The 22,370-nt window shown below is 43.7% G+C and overlaps 1 long non-coding RNA gene across 3 annotated transcripts in view; it reads right to left on the reverse strand.

Annotated features, from left to right (window-relative positions):
* Positions 1-22,370, reverse strand: part of LOC140607494 (uncharacterized) — a 122,368-nt gene that overhangs the window by 79,304 nt on the left and 20,694 nt on the right. For all 3 annotated transcript variants that reach the window (XR_012009498.1, XR_012009497.1, XR_012009495.1), the window contains exon 3: positions 3,177-3,342. This is a non-coding gene — a long non-coding RNA (uncharacterized lncRNA). The remainder of the gene's footprint in view (positions 1-3,176; positions 3,343-22,370) is intronic.

Consider the following 22,370-nt stretch of genomic DNA (forward strand, 5'->3'; position numbering starts at 1 on the left):
GGTTAAAGAAGTTGTGATAGATACATAGATAGAAGAAAGATAGATGATAGATGATAGATGATGATGAAGATAGATAGATGATAGATAAATGATAGATGATTGATAGATGATAGATGATTGATAAATAGATGATAGATGATATAGATAGATAGATAGATAGATAGATAGATAGATAGATAGATAGATAGATAGAGGCATATTATTCAGCCATAAAAAGAAGGAAATCCTGGCATTTGTGACAACATGAACAGACATTGCAGGCAAAAGTGAAACAAATCAGACAAAGACAAATACTATTATGATCTCACTTACATGAGGAATCTAAAAAAGCCAAGCTCATAGAAACAGAGAACAAATTGATAGTTGCCAGAAGTAGAAGGTAGAGGATGGAGGAAATAAGTGGAGTTGATCAAAAGATACAAATTTCCAGATAAATAAGTCCTAGGGAAGTAACGTAGAGCATGATGAGTGTAGTTAACAATACTGTGAGGTATATTTGAAAGTTGCTAAGACAGTCTATCTTAAAAGTTGTTACCACAAGAAAAAAAATCCTGATTGTGAGATGATAAATGTTAACTAAACTTATTTTGATCATTTTACAATATATACATATACCAAATCATTATGTTGTATGCCTTATGCTAATACAATGTCGTATATCAATTTTATCTCAATAAAATGGGGGGAATTTTTTTAATAAAGAAAGAAAATCTCTAAAATTGACATAAAAATGCATGTACATGGAAAATAAAACTACTATATGTACATACATGCATAGAAGAAGATCTGAAAGATTTGACACCAAACGATTCATCGTAGATGCATCTTGGGAGGAACCTGGCCTTGAGTAATGTAGAAAGAGAACTCTGATCCCACCACTTGGGAACTGCTGCATTCTGACATGCCCCATTCTGCATGTGGGAAGTCTCTAACCTTTTCATCTTCCCTTTTATAAGCAAAGACAAGGGTCCCTGGGTGGTTCAGTCAGTTAAGCACCTGCCTTCAGCTCCAGTCATTATCCCAGGATCCTGGGATCAAGCCCCGCATTGGGCTCCCTGCTCAGTGGAGAGCCTGCCTCTCCCTCTCTCTCTGCCACTCCCCCTGCTTATGTTCTGTGTGTGTGTGTGTGTGTGTGTGTGTATGTGTGTGTCAAATAAATAAGTAAAATCTTATTTAAAAAAAATCAAAGACAATGTCCTTTGCTCCCTCATGCACATGTGTATACACATGCTTCTTGTTGGTGATTCTCAGATGCCACCACTTATGTGCATCATTCTGAAATATTATTTTATTTAACCTAGACACTGAATTTCAGTCTGACTTTTGGGTTCTATCAACATAGAATCACTTTACTGCCTATATCTCCCCAAAACCATTACTCCCTACCCTATTCATTGCCCCCTGTCTGCCAGAGGAGTCCATGCTTGGCACCTTTTTCTAAGCCAGCACTAGCCCCAGGTGACTGCTCAGTGCTTACCTGTACTCCTGCCTCCATGGCCACATTGGCATGTTTCTGCATCCTGGCTGTCCCTACTGTGGTCAGGTCCTACTCAACTTCCACCAAGATTATCGCAAGTGACTCCTAACTGGTCTCCCTGCTCTTACCTAATCTACCCTACATTCCACTCGAGGGTGAGTGATCTAAACCCCAGATGCAGCAACATCGCCACCTGAAATTCTTCAATGGCTCTTGTCACTCCTGAAGTGGTGGTTCTCAAGGTCAGGGTACACCAGAATCACCTGGGAGCTTCTCTAAAATGCAGATCTCTGAGGTGCCTGGGTGACTTGGTTGGTTAAGCATCTGCCTTCGGCTCAGGTCATGATTCCAGGATCCTGCGAAGGAGCCTCACATAGGGCTCCTCGTTATGCAGGGAATCTGCTTCTCTCTCTCCCTCTTCCTCTGGCACTCTCACTCTCTCTCTCTCTCTCTCTCTCAAATAAATAAATAAAATATTTTTTAAAAATTTAAAAAGAAGAAATCTGCTAATAAAAGACTCAACGATTCAGATCATATAAATAAATAAATAAACAAACAAACAAATAAAATGCAGCTTTCTGGGTGCCTCCTCCAAAGGCTCTGATCCAAGCACCTGGACTTTTAACAAGCACCTAAGACCTATGATTCTGGTGCAGAAAGCATGGGGATCAAACTTTGAAAAACACTAAGTGGAGACTAAGGGAAGCCCTATTTCCTTAGAAAGGTCATCAGACCCTCATAACCCGATTCTTACCTCTCCAGCCTCGCACCTCTCCCACCTCATACATTTCCTGCAACCAACACAGACACGCATTTTGTCTCCCACTCACTGTTCTGCCCCTCAGTGTGGTGTTCTCGACTGTGCCCGTGATGCCCTTTACCCTTCTCTGCCAACACGCTTCATCTGGCTAATGTTCAGACATCCTTCGAAACCCAATTCAGTCAGGCATCACCTCTCCCAGGAAACCTTCCTCAACACTCCCACATTATGTCACATGCCCCATCTTGTCCTCCGAATACTCGAGCTTTGTCAGACAACTGTTACTTCATTTCCTAGGTTTTCTAGATATCCTGGATTCTGAGGTCTTTGCAGGCTGGCCATGTCTTATTCGTCCTCCAGAACAATCACAAAGCCTAGCACACTGTGGGCAGCTCCTCTGGTACACTGCAGACGATTACACAGGGACAATGAAGGTATTTTCTTTGGGGCATGGCAAGTTGTCTGCTGATGGCTGAAAAAGCCACATCAGGGCAAGACTTTAGTTGATGCCTCTCTAAATCCTCAAAAACCAGTTGGTCAAGCAATAATACACATGCTTCCATTTCCATTTCAACCAGAGGATGGTTCTGTTCAACCTCAGGTTTGATGTTTCTTTCCAACCCCAAGGAAACAAAGACTGTGACTCAATACTTTTTAGCAGCAGTTTGGCTCCAGGATTTCAACATTCAAGATGTCATCCACCAAGCTCATGCCACCTGCACTACAATTGAGAAAGAGGATTTTGTCTGGTCCCCCTCAGCAGAGCAGACAGCTTCATACTGGGGGTGATCCTTGCTCATCCCACAACCTCCCTGTGCTACCATGCCATCCCCTGACCATATCCTCACTACCAAATAATTTTGAATTCTGGTAAGTTTTCATAAAGACCCTACTCACTTAGGGGCAAAAGTGAAAAACCCTCCCTCCTTCCTTGCTTACCTGCAACATGAATCCAGAGGTCTTCGATAAATGATTCCATGATGTTCATCTCATTCCTGGAGGATTTGTGCTAACCGGTCATAACTCTGCTCAGTTCCAGGTTATGATTCTTTAACTTGCTGCTATACATTGAGCATCTTTATTTTTCATAATGAGGTTACACTACCTTTCAACCAAAAAAAAAAAAGCCAATGTATTTTATGTATTAAAATTAAAACTCTGATAGGTTCTCCTCACCTGTTGCTGGATTTTCCAAAGTAACAGATCATATGCAATAAAACAGGGATGTGAACAGGTCTTAATGCAAAAAAAAAAAAAAGAGAAGTTGAGGATGAAGCAAGTTTTGGAAAGCACTTGATTAAATGATGTTAAGCAGATTTCTCTGCTGCAGAACTTCTTGGGGCCTTCAAAATATGAATGTCCGTGATAAATTTTCAAATGAGGACTAGAGCATGTGATGATACCCAAAGCCATTTGATCTCTGGACATTGTGCAGAACACTTCAAGGGACAGAACACTTGTTTGGAATCTCCGTCCTACAGGAAAAGAGAAGGAAACCTAGGAAGGCTTGCATAGCCTGGCCCAGCCCACCTTCCAGACCTCTCTCCTTCATTCTGCCTTCCTGATCTGTATTCCTTTCCTACTGTGACTGTAACAGATTACGACAACCTTGGTGACCTCAACAATGCAAATGTATTATTTTTCAGTTATAGAAGCTAGAAGTCCGACACAGATATCATGGAAGGAAAGGCAAGGTGTGAGCAGGGCTGTGTTCATTTCTGGAAACTTCAGGGAAGAATGCATTTCCTTCCCTTTTCCAGCTTCCAGAAACCCCTATACCTTCCTTGGCTCAGGGCTCCTCTCTCCATCCTTCTTGAGCTGCATCATTTTACCTCCCTCTCCTGCCTCCACTTTTAAGGACACTTAGGATAACACCTAGGCCACCACGAAGAATCCAGGATAATCTCCCCATTTTAAGGCCAGCTGACTAGGCTTCATTCCACTGACAACTTTACTTCCCTGTGGCAACAGGGAAGTAAAGGTAACTATGTAGGTAACATATTCACTTGTATCAGAGATTAGGATGCAGGCATTTGGCAGCAGGAGAACCATCTTGTGCCTCCCACACTACACTTACCATCTCTACCTATGGTACTCAGAGAAAAAGAAAATTTATTTTGTACCCCTGGTTTCCTCAGTCTCCAGTGCCCATCCCCACCCTTACCACTGTCTTCTCTAAAAAGCATCCTACTCGTCACCTGGAGCCCTATTCCAAGCTCACTTCCTCTGTGAATGCCTCCTAGAATTCCCCAGGCACAACTGAATACTCTGCTCCCAAAGCATTTCATACATGTCACCAAGATAACACTCACCACATAGTCATAATCATATAACAGCTGATGTTAATTGAGTACTTACTAAGATGGCCGGCACTGTGCCATGTCTTCCCCCTGCCGCACTGTCTCATTCATGCCTCAATGCAACCCTCTTAAGTAGGCACTCCTGATACTCTAGCTCCTCCTTCAGTCTTAAGCTGTGAGCACTTACAACTCATGAACCACATATACCTTACTCATCTTCACATCATCAACACCTCATACAGGGATTAGCACATAATTCAGGCTTGTTTCATTTGGATCCATTTAACTGCACTGCTAGTTCTTTGAGCCGAAAAAATGCTGTTAGCTACCCTATTACATGATGGAATCAAAGCTTTTCCAAAGGTCAAATTGAAGGCATGTGACACCTGATTTGTCTCAAGTCTTGGGGTCAGGAGCAAATGCATCTCCTGATGGATCATAATGGAGCCCAGCTGTTTGAAGATCACCATGCAAAGCCCACAATGACCAGGAACAGTTTGCAAAGCAAGTGCTGTGTCAGGAGCAGATTTCCGCTGCAGCATCTGCAAACACCACTGGAGTGTCCAGCTGGTCATGTGTGCCTTCTAAAAGAATGAGCCATCCATCACTGACTGATGACTCAGTTCTTAAACCAACGGGGAATAAACATTTGGTGGGCATACCCCATTATGGGTCCATACGAAATAAATTCACCAATATATATTAACATATTGAATGGTAACATTTCCTCATACAATAAATAGTTGCTGAAGACACAGAATTTTCAAGCATAGAAGATGAATAAAACCAGGCTCCTGCCTGTTCATGGTCCCCTAGGAGTGAAAGATGGGAAAATGAATCAGTACTGTGAACTGTGATATTATAATAAAGTTCTTAGACACTTGCTTGATCCCATAAACTCAGTTTCCTCATCTTTGAATTGAGAAGAATACTAATACCTACTTCATGGAGTTTGTGTGAGGGTCACAAGAGTTAATGCATGTAAAGAACTCAGAACAGGGCCTGACACATAGAAAAATCTGATCAATGTTAACAATAGACAAAGTACTGTGGAAGCAAAGAAATGGATCTGGCCTGTCTGGGGCCAGAAAAGGCTCCTCAGGAGAGGTGATGTGAGGCTAGGCCTCAAAAGATAAGGAGATGCCCACATGCCCAGAATAGCAGGAGAAGGAAGGAGAGTCTAAGAACAAAAGACACCAAGATTTAAATGATAGAGATAATGTATTCAGTCATCAAATCCATTTCTTCATCCTCGTGGGCACACAGCTAAACTACATTTCCCAGTCTCCCCTGCAGTTAACTGAGGTCACATGATTGAGCTCCAGCCAATGAAAGTGATGCAAGATCTATCTCCTAACACTTTCTGAGTACCTTCCATGGACTTTCATCCTCTCTGCTGCTGGTTGGGTGACTGGGATGAGCTTGCAGACACTTTTAGAGATAGAAGGAGCCTGGATCTCCTCATCCTGGCTTGGCGAAGAGCTGCCCAGGAACATCACATTAGACTGTATATAAGTAATATATAAAATTTTACTGCATTAAGGCACTGAGCTTTCAAGTTTATTTGTTACCTCTGCAGAGCCTACCTTTACTTACTTACCCTGACTAACACAGTATGAAAGTTCATGTCAGGCTTGAACCATAATTAGAAGTTGTTCACTAAAATTTAGATTTATGGGGGAAAAGGCTAGAAAGATAAATTTCCAGGGATCAGTTTGCAAAGAAACCTAGATGCCTCACTAAGGACTGAAGAGTTTGTCCCATAAGCAAATTATCAGGACATTATCAAAAGGTCATAACTAGGGGAATAGCAGAATCAAACATATGCTTTCAAAAGAGCACCCTGAAAATGAGGAAGAAGAACCTGGGTGGAGGTGAGGCTAGAAGTGGAAATTCAGTTATTAATGCCCATTAGCTGTGAGGCCTTGAAGACAAGGACTGTATCATGCTCAGCATTCTATCCCAGGGTTTAGCTCCATACATGGCACATTAGCAGGCACTCAGTGTGAAATGGATGGATGGATGGATGGATGGATGGATGGATGGATGGATGGATGGACGGACGGGCAGGCAGATACTATTACAATAATCCTGTTTAGAGTTGATGAGGCCCCAGGATTGTGGCAGTGGAGATGGAAAGGAAGGGATGGACTGGAGATATATTTAAGGAGTCAGAGTAGACAGGGTTTGGGGACCTATTGGCTATAGAGGATGATGGATTTCCAAGAAACATCAAGTTCGAGGTCCTAAAGTCAGAGCCCAGAGGCAAGGAAGACAAATAGTAGACAGGAGCCCTGTCGCCAGCCAGGCTTGCAGAAGGACCATCTCGAGACCTGGCCTTTTGTCAGACATTCAACACATATTTTCTCATAATCTCTGCAAACAGCCTCGCATCCCCCATAGAGACAAAGGAATTAAAGGGAGCAGATTTATCGATTTCCTAATATTTCCTGGCACGTCTTTTGGGGCTATAGCCAGGTCTGCTAAAGGTCTATATTCTCCCTTCACTCCCCTCCCGCCTTCTTTCCTTGAAAGCCGGTGTTCTCTCCCAAATGCTCCTCTTCTTCAACCTTTTGAGGGGTTCCCCACCTTCCTGATTCTGCGATTCCCCACTCTGAAATCCCTCCCACCTAAGCAGGCAGTGACATTCTATTCCACGAATCAACAAACTTTCTCTACAAAGGACCAGATAGTAGAAATTGTACATTTTATGGGCCATTCGAGCTCAACTCTGCTGTTTAGCTAGAGACAATATGGAAATGAATGAAATGAATAAATATGGCCATTTTCCTATAAATTTTACTTACAAAAACAAGCAATGCGCCCGATTTGACCCTGGGGCCATAAGTTGCCAACACCTGCTCCAGGCTGATCCAAGGCCATATTGGAGTGGAAATCACAGCAGGCAACCAGGAGACCTGAACTGTGTTTTGGTTTTATTGTGGCAACGTGAGCAAAGCATTTAGACGCTCTGGATCCAAGACAAGGGAGAACAGGGATGCTGTTGTCTGTTATGCACCCCCCTCACCCCTCCAATGTTGCAGATAAACAAGGAACAGGGAACTAACCAAACACTATCAGGTGCCAACCAGGGACTACAAATCCTACATTCCATATTTGATTTAATCCCCAGAGGAACTCAAAGATGTGTTCTCATGCCCACTTTTCAGATGAGAAAGGCAAGTCTCAGGTGATATAATGCTGTACTCTCGGTGACAGGTGCCAGCCCATAAATAATCATCTCATCACACTGAGATGCTAAGAAATGACAGAGCTAGGTTTCTACTACAGCTCCAACCACTTCCAAGTTCAAGCTCTTTCCAGCCGATCACACTCTCTCCCAAGGAGAGATGCTGCCAGGGAAAGGCCAGCTGACCAGCTCTGGCCGGATTGGTTCTCAGCCTCAGCACCACATCCCTGGGTCTGGCCCTCAGCATGCAGGACCAAGAGCTGATGAGTCACTGGACAGACTCCCAGTAACCAAGCCCACAATGAACTAGCTATAACTCAGAACGCCTAAATGCCTCTTTCTCATGGAGGACATCATTCTTCTTTTTGTAGCCAGAATGTTCTAGTCCCTTAACCAGAACACACCCCTCCCTGTTACCAGAGCACACAAAGTTCAAATTAGAAATCACTGTGGCTAAGGAAGCAGTGCCAAATCCAAGTGGTAGTGGTGACTGACTCTGTTGCTGTCAAGAAGTAGTGTTTATTCTCACTTTGGTAACCTTTGTTTATCTCCTTTTTAGTCAAGGGAGCAAAGACAGCGCTCAGAATAACACCTATAAAAAAATTTTAAAATTAGGGGTGCCTGGGTGACTCAGTCAGTTAAGCATCCAACTCCTGATCTCAGCTCAGGTCTTGATTTCAGGGTGGTGAGTTCAAGATCCATGTTGGACTCCATGCTGGGCATTAATTAATTAATTTATTTATTAAAAATAACAAAATAAAAACACTGGATTCAAAGTGGATTTGAATTCCCAGCTCAAATCCTACCAACTCTATAGCCTTGGGGACACTGCTTAACCTCAACGTTCATCACCTGTAAATTAATTATTGAATAATGTCAACCTTAAAGACAGTTTGAGGAGCATAAAATAATGTATAAATGATAACATATGTGCCAGGCACATAGTAATGGCTTGGTAGGCATGAGCTATTTTATTATTATAATTATTATCACCACCATCATCACCATGATTACTTCTTCTACAGTATTATTATTTATTACTATTACTGTTATTGTCATGAACAGAGGTGAAGGGACATCTCAGAGCCAGCTACACTGGGAAGAATCTGGGCCTTGATAAATTTCAGCTCACCAGGGCCCGTAACAACTCCATTATCACAGCCATAAACCACTGGGGGCACCTTCAACACGCTGGCTGATATAATGCTGTACTCCGGGTGACAGAGGCCAGCCCATAAATAAATCAGACCAAGCTTCAAAGCCAGAGTATTCAGACTCCTAAAATTTAGTGGTATGCTTCTCTTCACAGCTAACACCATGCTCCCATCACAGGGACCCAAGTTTTCCATCACCGCTCGCTGGTCTAATGGAGAAGGGAGATGGGAAGGTAGAAGTAAGGGAGGCCATGAGCAGAGGGGAGGGGGCACAATGGTGGTGGTGCTGGGTCTGTCTAGGGATGGACAGACCACCAGACAACCACTACAGCCTTTCCAGTGCTCAGACCTACTGCTGTTTATTACCTGGGCCATTTGAAACTAATGGAAACTGACCAGGACACAGCATGCAGGATGCAGACCTAGGGCATAACTTTGTCGCCAGAACACCAGGTCCAACAGTAGGCTGGGGAGTAAGGTTACTTTGGTATGCCTTCCCCCAGGCTATCATGAAGACTAAAAAACAGATCTGTTCTCATTGGTCCAGGCCAGCCATCCCTGGGAGATGGGGAAAGAGGCTGAAATAGGGAAGCGAGGCAGGGAACAAAATGTCAAACGTGCAACCTGTACCTGCTCGTCACATGCCCACTTTGCTCAGAGATCAATTACATAACAAGTTTATATGCTCCAAAGTCAATCATGACATCAATTCCAAAATGAGATTTATTTCCTCTCCTGGGTGAAAAGTTGCATATTGACACACGTCTGCTACTCGGTGCCCTTCTTGTAAATTAATGCCTCTTTCCATCAGGGTCTGCATGGTGATGAGAGCAGGTGGTTGTTAGTAGCAGAGTCAGGCTCCAGCTGCATGGTTTGAAATGAAACTCCAGGGTGCAGCTTGATCCCAAGCGATTCACTGTCTCCAGGCTAAAGCCCACACCTTCGCGGCCACCCCCAGAAAAGGCACATTCCCTGAGCTCTGTGAGATGGGAAGTGGTCGCCTTCCCTGCTCCCTCATGCTCTTCTGCCCACGCTCACCCCTTCCTGAGCGCAGGCAACTTGGTAAGGCAGAAAAAGAGGCACTTTGCTACAATAATGATGCCCCTTGGTTCTCCCATAAGAGGGTATTTCTAATGGCAAAGTACATGTCTTTGGTCTTCACTCTGACAACTCAGCAGACCTAGAGGACCAGGGCTGGGGCTGTGAAAAGGATGGAGGAGGAGAGGATGGAGTCAGGACTCTGTGGGGGAGAAGTGAGAGCCTAAAAAGACCAGGAGGATCCCAGAATGGAAGTGCAGAAGAAGGGGAGCAATCAGAGAGAGAAGAGCCTTCCAGGGACTGGGCAACAGAGATTTAGGAATGGACTGGGAAGTGATCCAAAGCAGCAGCAAATAAATAGCTTTTACCCTCTGTGCATTCTTCGTAGCTGGCTGTGGGTTAGAATTTTCTTCCGGCAATAGTCTGCATCACCACACCTCTGCAGATGTCATGGATATTAGCAAGGTTCCCTCCTGTGCTGGTACTCTACCTGCCTTCCCCTGACAGCCCATTGAGAGCCCAAGAAGGACATCATTATAATGATAGTAATAGGGATTATAATAACAGCAAACAGGGATTTAATGCCTCCCGTGTGTTGGGTGCTGGTCTAAGCACTTTACAAATATTAACTCATTTAACTCCTCTTGAGAGCCCTCTGAGGGGTACAGCTATTATCCTAATTTTAGTAATAAGGAAACTGGAGAGCAGAGAGGTTAAGGAATTTACCCAAAGCCTCACAACTGGACAGTAGGTCAAGCTTAAATTCAACCCAACCACTCTGGCTCCAATGAATGACCACAGGCCAGGATAAAGCTGAGGCCTAGAGCTTGTGGCCATGTCAAGGAGTTTGGCACCAGGAAACAAAATGAAAAGAAGAGGTCAATGGCAAAAATGAACAATGAGGGAAGACTTGAGTGATTGCCTAGAAGATTCTCTGGCATTCAGGACTGGTTTGGTATAAAGGAGTATGGCCCACAGTGAGTGGATGATTCCACCTTGGCTGGGTAGGCTGGGAGTAGCAGACAGAGCAAGCAGCCAGCACCCATTACATTAGGGAAGGAGATTCTGACAAGTTCCCACCTGTCATCCACTGCTGCTCCTGCATGTGACCTTTTCCCCTTCTCTGACACTTTCACTATATTGAATAGGAGGAGCCCATTAGTTAGGCAACAAATACGAACTGAGAGCCTCAGCTAAGCTAAACACTGTCCTAGGTGCCTAGGGTCCATGGCAGAGATCAAGACAGAACCCTGCCCTTAATGTGCTTGTTTCCAAATGCAACCAGAGGAGTAAATTTTGAGCCAGAAATGGAGTGACTGAATAGGATGAGCACATCTGAAAGGTTGCTTTGAAAACAAAAGTCCAAATATATTCTGAGAACAAACTGATTTTTTTACAGCCTTTTTATGCCAGTCTGTAGGGAATGTTGGTGCTAAGGAAACCAATCTGATAAATTTTCATCAAAAATTGGGAAATTAGGGCTCCCTGGGTGGCTCAGCGGTTTAGCGCCTGCCTTTGGCCCAGGGCGTGATCCTGGAGTCCCGGGATTGAGTCCCACGTCGGGCTCCCGGCATGGAGCCTGCTTCTCCCTCCACCTGTGTCTCTGCCTCTCTGCCTCTCTCTCTCTCTCTCTCTCTCTCTCTCCCCATGTCTATCATAAATAAATAAATAAAAATTGGGAAATTAAAAAAAAAAACTGGGAAATTTTCAGGGCACCTGGGTGGCTCAGTGGTTGAGCCAATGTCAGCCCTGGGCTCAGGTTGTGATCCCAGGGTCTTGTGCTCGAGTCCCACATCAGGCTCCCCGCAGGGAGGGAGCCTGCTTCTCCCTCTGCCTATGTCTCTGTCTCTCATGAATAAATAAAATCTTTTTTAAAAATTGGGAAATTTTCTTGCAAGTGGTTCTCTAAGTCTTCTAAGGTTTAGCTGAACACCAAAAAGTTGTTCCAATAATCTCATCATAATGAGTCATTTGTATCACCTTTTATGAGTTCCATTCATTTTTTAAAATGTTTTTAAGTAGGCTCCATGCTGGGACTACAGAGACTGAACTCATTGCCTGGAGATCAAGACCTGAGCTGAGATCAAGAGTCAGATGCTTAACCGACTGAGCCACCAGGCACTCAAGTTCTATACATTCTTAAAGTGATAACATTTTAATGCACTTTGCAAATTATGGTGTCTTCCCTGAATGATATCTAAAGTTCACTTGACAGCCTTTATGTAAGCGTGTGTGCCATTCATTCCTTCATATAGTCAACAAGCAATTATTGAGTGCCTGCTCTGTGCTGGGCACTTGGAGTACAATGGTGGAAAAGACAAAGGCTTTGCTTTCAAGGGTCTGTGATATAGTGGGGACACAGATAACAAGAAAACAATTATAATACAGCATAAAATATAGCACCAAGCGGATGAGCACCCAGCCAAGGAGGACCTGGACTTGAGCAGTCAGACTGCATGAAGGAAGTGACATCTGAGACCTGCAGGCTGCAGAGAAGCAAGCATTAAAATACCCAGATTGAAAAAAAAAAAAATGCCAATACTTCTGGAAAGAACACTCAAGTTTAGGGAAAACCTACATTTGAATCCTAGCTGACCTGTTGGGTGCTGTTGGGCAGATTCCTTCATTTATCTGAACCTTGGCTTCCCAGTTGATGAGATGAGCTTATAATATTTACTCTGCAGGCTCAGGTTAAGGATTACTTATAAATTGCCTAGCACCGAGCCTGACACATAGTAAGTGCTTTCTAAATGGAAACCATTGTTTTTAGGTTAGTGAGAAGCCAATAAGCATTCATCCCTTTCAGTGCAGCAGGGGTAACCCTGAGCTGAGAAGAATGTGGTGGCCAGGGACTATAAAGTAAAAACATTGCCATATTTCCTCATTAAAATCTGGCTTCGCTTTGGAAAGGGGGAGATTTTTCCTACCTCCTCTCCCATATGCGGTGATTAACTAACCTGCTCCAAAGTGGGAGAAATGCCACTTTCCCCTCCAATAAATAATAAGGTGAAATTTTCCTACATGCTCCAGGCCACCCGGGGCTCATCTTTGTGAGCCAGCAGGAAACCTCTCCTGAGTGCTGAGGGTGACTGTAATTGAATCATTTGGCATGAAATTGGGGAAGGCACCGTAATAAATCAGACCTACTCCTGCATCCTCAAAGAAGCAGGCACCTAAGAGACCCAGATGCCAAACTAGCTGGGAGGGCCCAGCCACTGGGGCCACCAGAGGTTACATGCACTTCTGTACAGTTGGCAAATAGACACTTCCTGGAAATGTTGAAAGGAAGGATATTGAAAGGTCATCCCACCTATTTTTTGGCTCCAGGTAGCCTGCATTAACCTGCTGTACACAGATTGAGCTTTTGATGTGCTTATGAAAGAGATTCCTCAGGCAGTAGAAGCAGATAGTGGGATACTTTCCCACAGTAGTTCTGAGTCTGACAGTCTTGGAACCAAAGCTCTTTTCCATCTCTTACTAGCTGTGTGTCCTTGGGAAAGTTACCCAACCACACTGAGCTTCTTTGTTTGTAAAAATGGGGAATATAAAAATATGACCATATTAGTGTCCTACTGCTGCTATAACAAACTGTCACAAATTTAATGGCCTAAAACAACATAGATTTACTCTCTCAAAGTTCTGGAGGTCAGAAATCTGAACTCTGATTCACTAGGCTAAAGTCAAGGTTGCCTAGGTGGATTAAATCCAAGGTGAATTAAAGACCCAAATGTGGGACCAGAGACCATAAAAATTCTAGAAGGCACGGGCAGTAACTTCTCTGACATCAGCTATAGCAACATTTTTCTAGAGATGTCTTCTGAGGCAAGAGAAATAAAAACAAAAATAGACTATTGGAACTACATCAAAATAAAAAGCTTCTCTGCAGCAAAGGAAATAATCAACAAAACTAAAAGGCAACCTACTGAGCAGGAGACAATATTTGCAAATGATAAATTCAATAAAGGGTTAGTATCCAAAATTTATAAAGAACTTATCAGACTCAACACCCAAAAAGCAAATAATTCAATTTAAAAATGGGCAGAAGACATGAACAGACATTTCTCCAAAGAAGACATCCGGATGGCCAAAAGACTTGAAAAGATGCTCAACACCACTCATTATCAGGGAAATACCTATCAAAAGCACAATGAGATACCACCTCACACCTGTCAGAATGGCTAAAATCAGCAACACAAGAAACAAATGTTGGCGAGGATGTGGACAAATAGGAACCCCCTTGTGCTGTTTGGAATGCATACTGGTGCAGCCACTGTTGAAAAACATACAGAGGTTCCTCAAAAAGTTAAAAATAGAACTACCTTACAATCCAGTAATCACACTACTGGGTATTTACCCAAAAGATACAAAAATGCCAAGTCAAAGGGAAACATGCACCCCTCTGTTTATTGCATTATTTACATCAGTCAAATTATGGAAGCAGTCCGAGTGCCCACTGATAGATGAATGAATAAAGATATGATATACATATACAATGGAATATTATTCAACCATTAAGAAAATGAAATCTCGGGATGCCTGGGCGACTTAGTGGTTGAGTGTCTGCCTTCAGCCCAGGGCATGATCCCAGGATCCGGGATCGAGTCCCACATCGGGCTCCCTGTGAGGAGCCTGCTTCTCCCTCTGCCTGTGTCTCTGCATGTCTGTCATGGATAAATAAATCTTAAAAAAAAAAAAAAAAAAAACTTAAAAAAAAAGAAAATGAAATCTTGCCATTTGCAACAACATGGATGGAGCTAGAGAATATTATGCTAAGTGAAATAACGCAGTCAGAGAAAGACAAATACCGTAGGATCTCACTTGTATGTGGACTTTAAGAAACAAAACAAATGAGCAAAGTTAAGGGGGGGGAGGAACCAAGAAATAGGCTCTCACCTGCAGAGAACAAACCGATGCTTACCAGAGGGGAGGTGGAGGCAGTAGAGGAACTAGTGATGAGAATTAAAGTGCACACTTATTCTAATGAGCACTGAGTGTTGTATGGAAGTGTTGAACCACAATGTCGTACACCGGAAACTAATAGAACACTGTATGTGAACTCTACTGGAATTAAAATTTTTAAAGTTAATAAAAAAAAAATAAAAGTCAAGGTGATCAGCAGGACTGGATCCTTCTGGAGATTCTCAGGGAGGGATCCATTTCCTTGCTGTTTTCAGCTTTTAGTGGCTGTCTGTATTTCTTGGCTCATGACCCCTTCCTCCACTGTGAAAGCATATCACTCCAACCTCTGCTTCATCACTTTGCCTTCTCCTCTGCTTCTGACCTGCTTGCCTCCTTCTTATAAGGACCCTTTTGATTACACTAACTTTATCACATCTGCAAAATTACTCAGATTCCAGGGATTAGGATGTGGACATATTAGGGAGGACCATTATTCAACCTACTGTAACCGTAAAAAGACAAAAGAAGACACACTTTCAAAGCACCTTACACAGTTCCTGGCACCCAAAAGACCCGTGGTAACTTCCCATCCTTCTCTCTTCCCTGCTCTCCACAGAACACCGGTGCCCAGAGGGACAATCGCCAGACATGCCCTGCCCTGATTTCATGGCACCAACGGTGCACTCCAGCACCAAAGCATTTTTTGCCCACCTGGAAGCTGCATATCCTCTCACTGAGACTGACTATCCCTGGCTCTGTGATGAGTCACCTCTGGCTATCACAGGCCATTCTTCTGGTCAGGGGTTGTCTGCTTGCAAGGAAGAGAAACCCACTCAAACTAGATGGAGTCATTGCAGGTGAGCATCCAGGGACAGGAACCTGGGCCACAGAGAGTCCTCAGCTGTGATAGTCTCAACTCTCCCTCTGGACCATGTGCTCTTGCAGCTCTGCTTCTCTTGGCTCGTGTTCCCCAAAAACCAGCTATAAAGTCTCTACCTCCATTTCAGCTTGCCCATGGGCCTGACTGGCCTTGGCACCAGCTCTGACCCCAACACTGTGTGACTTTTCCTTGCCCAATACCACCTCATCCAGCCAGTCTCCACAGGCTTTGTTCAACTTACCAATAGAAATAATGAATTGACTCCATGCATCGCAGAGGCCTGTCTGAGTCAGTTTGTGCTGCTCTAGCAAGTACCATAGACTGGGTGGCTTAGGGATGCTTGGGTGGCCCAGCAGTTGAGTGGCTGCCTTCAGCTCAGGGTGTGATCCCAAGATCCGGGATCAAGTCCCACATCGGGGTCCCCGTGAGAAGCCTGCTTCTCCTTCTGCCTATGTATCTGCCTCTGTGTGAGTGTGTGTGTGTGTGTGTGTGTGTGTGTGTGTGTCTCATGAATAAATAAATAAATCTTTAAAAATAAAAAAAAAAAGACTGGGTGGCTTAGAACAATGGAAATTTCCTTCTTAGAGTTCTGGAGGCTGGAAGTCCAAGATCAGGGTGTGAGCATGGTCAGGCTGTGGTGAGAACACTCTTCCGGGTTGTAGATGGCCAACTACTCATTGGATCCTTACAGGGCAGAGAGAAAGAAAGCAAACTCTCTTGTAACTCTTATATGGGCATGAATCCCATTCATGGGGGCTTTACCCCCAGGGCCTCATCTAAGGTCAGTTACCTCCCAAAGGATCTACCTCCTAGTACCATCACACTGGGTGGTAGGCTTTCAACAAATGAATTTTGGTAGGGACACAATCTAATAATCATCTCCCTGAGTTAGGATCCACCTATGGTTCCATTAGCTGTATGTAGTTAAGGGGCCAAGATCCCAGGGCACAAATCTAGGCTCTTAGAAGGAGAAAGAGCAGTTTCCAAAAAGTCAGTCTGGGCTACACCCTCGCTTTAAGGCATACATACTTGACAACCATCCATCTCTAAAAGGGACACACAACTCTGCTAATATTCAAAAGTGATCATTAGTTTTATTAGTGCTTGGAACACCCGGGAATCATTAATAATAAACTGCTGCCTAATCGTTAAGAATGAGAACTCCATGAATTGTTAATCACAAATCCCCACTTCCTTGCCCTACAGCTGACAGCCTAGAATAGTAAAAGACACCAACAGGGCCCAGAATCTGATGCTGCCAGCTGCTCTGTCCCTCAAAGCAGAGCTGTCCATTTTCTCCAAGGATCCACGAAGCTCAACACATGGGTGAGACAGCTTGATCTCAGGACTCTAGGAATGTCGTCCTGTAATCTTAGACCTAAAACAATCATTGTAACGCCGGGACACCTGCACCCCGATGTTTATAGCAGCAATGGCCACGATAGCCAAACTGTGGAAGGAGCCTCGGTGTCCAACGAAAGATGAATGGATAAAGAAGATGTGGTTTATGTATACAATGGAATATTACTCAGCTATTAGAAATGACAAATACCCACCATTTGCTTCAACGTGGATGGAACTGGAGGGTATTATGCTGAGTGAAGTAAGTCAGTCGGAGAAGGACAAACATTATATGTTCTCATTCATTTGGGGAATATAAATAATAGTGAAAGGGAATATAAGGGAAGGGAGAAGAAATGTGTGGGAAATATCAGAAAGGGAGACAGAACGTAAAGACTGCTAACTCTGGGAAACGAACTAGGGGTGGTAGAAGGGGAGGAGGGCGGGGGGTGGGAGTGAATGGGTGACGGGCACTGGGTGTTATTCTGTATGTTAGTAAATTGAACACCAATAAAAAATAAATTAAAAAAATAAATAAATAAATAAAACAATCATTGTCCGGCAAGACAAGAAATCTAAGCCTGATGTCTGAGCTTTTAATGAGTAATGTAAAATGTGCCTATTTAAGAAAATGTGGAGTTGAGTCTTGACCTCCAAAAGCCAAGAATTAAATAGCAGGCAGGGAAAGAGAAAGAATCTGACCAATGAAAGACCTCAGCCACATCTCAGAAATCATGGGGGACAGAGTCACCATGTCAATGGTGTTACTTATCACTAAGGTCTTGCGAGTCTCGTGACCACATGGCCATTGTCCCAAAAGGGATGTGGGATATCCTCATGTGAGTAAGCCTCCCCCGCTCCCCTCACCCCCCCAGCCCATGGAAAGGTAGCGGAATAAATGTGAGCTTGCTCCCACCCAGGCCCCACCAGACTTCCTCTGTTCCAAAAACACTGGAAAAACAGAGGTGGTTTAGGAAACTCTATTGGAACAACCAGACTCTTGCCATCAGGACAAAAAGAGGGGACCCTTCTCAGCCAGAGTTGACAGGGTCCTGCCTCTGCTGAGCCCAGTGTAATGGAACACAGAGGGAATGAGAGAGGGATGCGTGCTCTGTATGTTTATCAGCCCCTTTCCAATTTTGTGTCTGAAATCAAACAGCCAAGGATCTGTATGCTTTGAATTTTAATCTGTCCCTTTAGGGCAGTCACAGGTTATGAATACAGAGAACAAGTTCTGGGTACAGTGAACCAGCTATGTACATACATTTATCCCTGGTGTTTCCCTTTACCAAGTCCTCAGCATAGAAGTCCTCCTGCCTTATTTTAGCCAAAATTCTCATTCCCAAAAAAAAATTTTAAAAAGAGAGACATTTTTATTTCCATCCAATAAAGACTATCTGACCATGCTCTGAAGGCACACAGAGAGGCTGATGAAATCTCCTTTAGTCTCTCAAACACTTAATCTACTCTGACATCTCTGTCCCCAGGTGACCATGGTAGGGAAGGACTCTGCTATCACCGGAGGTTGGCCACCACAAAAGCAGATTCTTCATTTTCAAAACATCTTATCCACAGTGGCAAAGAAGAAAAACCCTAAGTATTCATTCTGTAGGGTCTCAAAACTGAAATAGAAGTTAAAATAATTATCAAAATGTGAATATTAGAACTTGGTGAGGAGCCATTGATTTTAGATATCTTGGATTTATGTATTCCTTTTATGTTGCCTCATGTTATGTGCTCCAATATCTTTGGTCATGTTCTGCATTCTCATAAGTTATGTTGCTGTCTATAGATGTAAGAGATGGAGTTCTAAATTATGAGGGGGGGGGGAAACACATTATCTGAGTAGGAAAAGATGACGCCACAAGCAGCTCCTGAAGTTCCCTATAAATCAAAGCACCTGACACTCAACTTGGCCATGAGTAGATCTGACACTCAGCCAGGTCTCAGTCTACATATTTGGCAAGTATATAATGAATGGCTGATTGGGATTTAATCCTATTTAACTTGCAAATATGAAAAGAGAAAGAAAATGAGATAAGTTTTTTCAAGGCAAATTGGTTTTATTTTTGTAGAATCAAAGGGCAGTTCTGCTTTCTTTTCCCATTTTAGACTCTATTCAAGATGTCCATTTAAATCTAATCAAAGGCTTCTTCTCTTGCATACCGCATCAGTGTTCCTGAAATTAGGGGTGATCAACCACCATACAACTCAGAAAATATCAAGCCGTGTTGTTATTTTTTTTTTAATTTAAGATCTGCTTTTATAAACAGGTTAAACTACAGAGTGAGCCTACAGACTTCATGTGAATTACACTTCCTCTGGGATTCATTAAAAAAAAAAAAAAAAAAGACTCAACCTTTTCCAGAGGGAAATCTTCCAGCCATGAGCCACCTATGCAAACACAATTATGAAAAAGAACCCCCCTTCGCACAAAGACATTTATCCTTGTATTTTTCCCATTTGAAATCGGCCTTAATGCTAAGTGGACCCCTGCAGTTCATTGATTTCTTTCTCTGCTGCCTTCGAGGACAAAATTGCCTAGAAAAGGGTTACTAGGAGACTCAACTCTGCAAAGTAGATGGAGAAAGTTTCAGCTGGAAAATATTCCTCCAGGGGATGAGCCATGGGGCATTTTTCTGGCACCAGGAGGGTAATCTCATTGGAAACCGAAGGAAACAGAGCTGTACCCAGCAGCCTAAAATTCTAATGATCTGCTCCTTGCTCTGTCTCTATGGCCCTTTAGTCTCTCCTCCACCTTCTTCAGCTGGAAGAACTGCCCATCCTTTGAAGCCCAGCCCATCGACAACTGCTCTCTAAAGCTGTTTTGGCCTTTTGTCCAGATGAAGACAACCCTGGAGGAGAAAGGTATTTTTCTGTGAGGATGAATGAGAAATGGTTTGAAAATAGCAATGGGGCCCAAAGAAAGACTAATAATCACTCCGCACCTCACTGAACAGGACCACTAGACTTCACCTGCCCTCTAATTTGACCACATGTTGTTAAGGGTCAGAATTATATTCCCAGAACCTCCCACAGAGCCAAAGAGACAATCTACTCTCAGAAAATTCCTGGATACCATCGTCAGTGGCTCAGTCAGCTGAACATCCGACTCTTGATTTCAGCTCAGGTCACAATCTCACGGTGGTGACATAGAGCCCTGTATCGGGCTCTGTACCCACTGGGGAGTCTGCTCAAGATTTTCTCTCTCTCCCTCTGCCCCTTCTCTCTCTCTCTCTCTCTCTCTCTCTCTCTCTCATAAATTAATCTTTAAGAAAAAAAGAACATGGGGACACCTGGGCTCAGCAGTTGAGCATCAGCCTTTAGGCTCAGGTTGTGACCCTGGGTCCAGGATGAAGTCCAGCATCAGGCTCCCTATGAGGAGCCTGCTTCTCCCTCTGCCTATGTCTCTGCCTCTCTCTCTGTGTCTCTCATGAATAAATAAATAAAACATTAAAAAAAAAACACTATTGAGTAGATGAATGATGGAGGCCACCTACTCTCAGACACAAAGAAAGATGGGCATAGTGTTCTCCAAGAGCCACTGAGCATGACAGGATCCAGGGGGATTCTGAAGGCAGGAACCCCAAAAGTGGAAGGAAAAGAGAAGAAAGGAAAGGAAAGAGGAACGGAAAGGAAAGGAAAGGAAAGGAAAGGAAAGGAAAGGAAAGGAAAGGAAAGGAAAGGAAAGGAAAGGAAAGGAAAGGAAAGGAAAGGAAAGGAAAGGAAAGGAAGGAAAAAAGAAGGAAGATCCAAAGTGCTGACTGACTCCACCACTCAGCTGCAAATCCTCTGTCAAGGGCCACTCTTCGGCACCTAAGGTGTTTTTGACCTATTATCCAGAACTTTGTTGCCTTTATATCCTCTCTTACCAGAGCTCACCCTGGGCCTCACCTAGCCAAATCTTAGAGAGAGCAAAAGACAGCCAGGAATATGCCTCTGATATGCAAACTAACCTATCCAGAGCCATACCCCTCCTGTCTGACCCATGCACCCCAGGAGGCAATGTTTTTATTCATCCCAGGGCCAGGTACCTAGCAACTAGGGGCCAGCTTTATAGCCTGGGGCCCATCAATAGCTGATCCTCCACTGCTTACTTACCCTGCCCTGCCTTGCCTTTGAAAACTCCTATAAACGTCAAGGCCTTGGCATTCCTCTCACTCCTGCCTTTCCACCTCCTGATCAACACTAGTGCTTCCCCATCTGGCCCTGCATGGCATGCCTCCTACTTCTGTGATGTGTGAGTATAATAAACCTCATTTTCCTGAGCTTCTCCCGGGTCTTCTCTTGTGGCTACTCCTGAGAGACCATCACCTAAAAGAACACACAGAACATGCCCTGACTCACACAACATACACACCAAAAGAGACTTCTCTTCCCTGTACAGTTCCACAAGCCGTGGGGCCAGATCACTGTGTCCTTCCTCCAGTATCACCACAACATGATAAGGCTCTTTCTACCTTTGGTTGCCCCATACTCTTTCATTCGCCACTTCTGGATTATATCTAGCCTGCAGCCAATAAAAGAACCAAATAACTCTCCACAGTGTAATCCCACAATGTAAGTTTTTCTGTTAGATCTGCAAGAAATACTCTCTTGTTTAGAGATGGGGTTGGTTCATGGAGAAAGCCGTTTCCCTCAGGAACAGGAGTAAAGCTAAATGAAGCCAAGCAGAGAGAGGTAGACATCAGAGGCCTAGAGAAACAGAGAAGCAGGCGCTCAGTTCCCAGAGTCCTGCCTTCCATTCTATGTGGCACCCCATACTCTAAATAAATAAATAAATAAATAAATAAATAAATTTTAATTTTCTGATTTTTTTTAAGATTTTATTTATTTATTTGAGAGGGTGAGACTGAGCATAAGCAGGAGGAGCAGCAGGCAGAAGGAGAGGGAGAAGCAGATTTCCTGCTTAACAGGGAGTTTGACATGGGTCTTCATCCCAGGACCCTGAGATCATGACCTGAGCCCAAGACCAACCCTTAAACCACTGAGCCATTAAGGTGCCCCAAAATTTTAAAAAGCTGCTGTTTCAGATGCCTGGGTGGCTCAGTGGTTGAGCATTTGCCTTTGGCTCGAGTCAATCCTGGGGTCCTTGGATCAAGTCCCACATCCATCTCCCCACAAGGAGCCTGTTTCTCCCTTTGCCTATGTCTCTGCCTCCTTCTGTGTCTCTCATGAATAAATAAATAAATACAATCTTAAAAAAAAAAATCTTCTGTTTCTAGTCAGCTCTATCCCTTCCCACCATCACATGCTCCTGATTTTCATCACAAGATCAGTCATATCAAACTTTGGACATTGGTACAAGGTCCTGCACCTTCTCAGCTGCAG

The sequence above is a fragment of the Canis lupus genome, chromosome 16 (assembly GCF_048164855.1).
Source record: "Canis lupus baileyi chromosome 16, mCanLup2.hap1, whole genome shotgun sequence".
NCBI classification, from domain to species: domain Eukaryota; kingdom Metazoa; phylum Chordata; class Mammalia; order Carnivora; family Canidae; genus Canis; species Canis lupus.